Source organism: Stegastes partitus, unplaced genomic scaffold (genome assembly GCF_000690725.1).
Source record: "Stegastes partitus isolate 25-593 unplaced genomic scaffold, Stegastes_partitus-1.0.2 Scaffold194, whole genome shotgun sequence".
Taxonomy (NCBI): Eukaryota; Metazoa; Chordata; class Actinopteri; family Pomacentridae; genus Stegastes; species Stegastes partitus.
This window is the reverse complement of record NW_007577925.1, coordinates 414,003-415,239: the sequence shown is the minus strand read 5'-3', so window position 1 is coordinate 415,239 and position 1,237 is coordinate 414,003.

Sequence of the window (1,237 nt, the reverse complement as noted above, 5' to 3'; positions counted from 1 at the left end):
CTGCACGGGGAGAACATGCAAACTCCACGCAGAAAGATCCCGGTTGTCCTCACCGAACCAGGGATCTTCTAGCTGCCAGACGGTGCTAGTCACCAAACCACCTTGCAGCCCGAAATAGCTCAAACACAGAAAGTTTAAAGCTTAAACAAAAAGCTAACTTTATTCATGAGAAAACGTGCAGTTCACAACTGTCATCACATTTTGATAAAAACACATTAAACACAGTCTAATTATTGCACTATGAGCTAAAAGGTCCAATATTAGAGTTTTATCCCTCAGTCTTTCACAGTCAGCACTGACAATACGAAGTTGTCAGACATCTTGCTGTACAAGCCTGCTATAAATGCAGAGTGCATTTAGGCAGCACAATAACTATGGTAACTACTAATAGGTCAAAATATGACACGTGCTATTTTATGCAACCGCAATGTTCAGCCTTGAAGATTTTTCACAGCCTCAGCTATTTGCATAAGTTCTACACCAGTTCATTTGCTTTGTGTTACACGACTAAAATCTGTGGATATGCAAACTTCGGTGTTATGACAGATGCAAATGTGGGTGGATTCTGGCTAAGACTTGTTTATATAAACAAAATAAGCTGCTTAGACTGAAGACTTGATTAAAGTACCTTAATTCATGGGATATGACAAGTTGTCACAGCAAAGACATTAGAGTGATTCAAGTTACATGAAAAAGAGAATTTTCTAAATATCACCACCATGACGGAAAATTAAGTATTGCTGTTGAAGTGCAAAGTCTTTACTAAAATGAATTTTAAATATGCTTGTTGTAAAGTGGCTTCGGGTAATTGGTTAGATATCTGGTACCAATATAAAGTTATTGTTAACTCTCCCTGTTTATTTGTGTTTAAGTCAGTCAATAAGGAAGACAAAGAGGTCAGATTGAGGCTTTGTCTGATGTGCATGACCCACATGGTCACGTATTGCACACGCATGCATGTGTAAGCAAAGCGGTGCAGAAAAAAACATGCTATTTACAGTATTTCCGCAGGTGTATAGAATACCATTTCAGCTCTTGTAAGTGCTTGTCTGTGAATTAAAACTGTGAGAATACATTTTGTGTCTTTATTGATTCCAATTTTTGCACTTGAATAGTTATTACACATCCTAAATGATAGTGTTACGACCGGGCTCAAGACGGCCGCAACAAAAGGAGAGACACACCAAGTTTCAAAATTAAAGCTTATCTTTATTCCCTTAAATTATATCAAATTAAA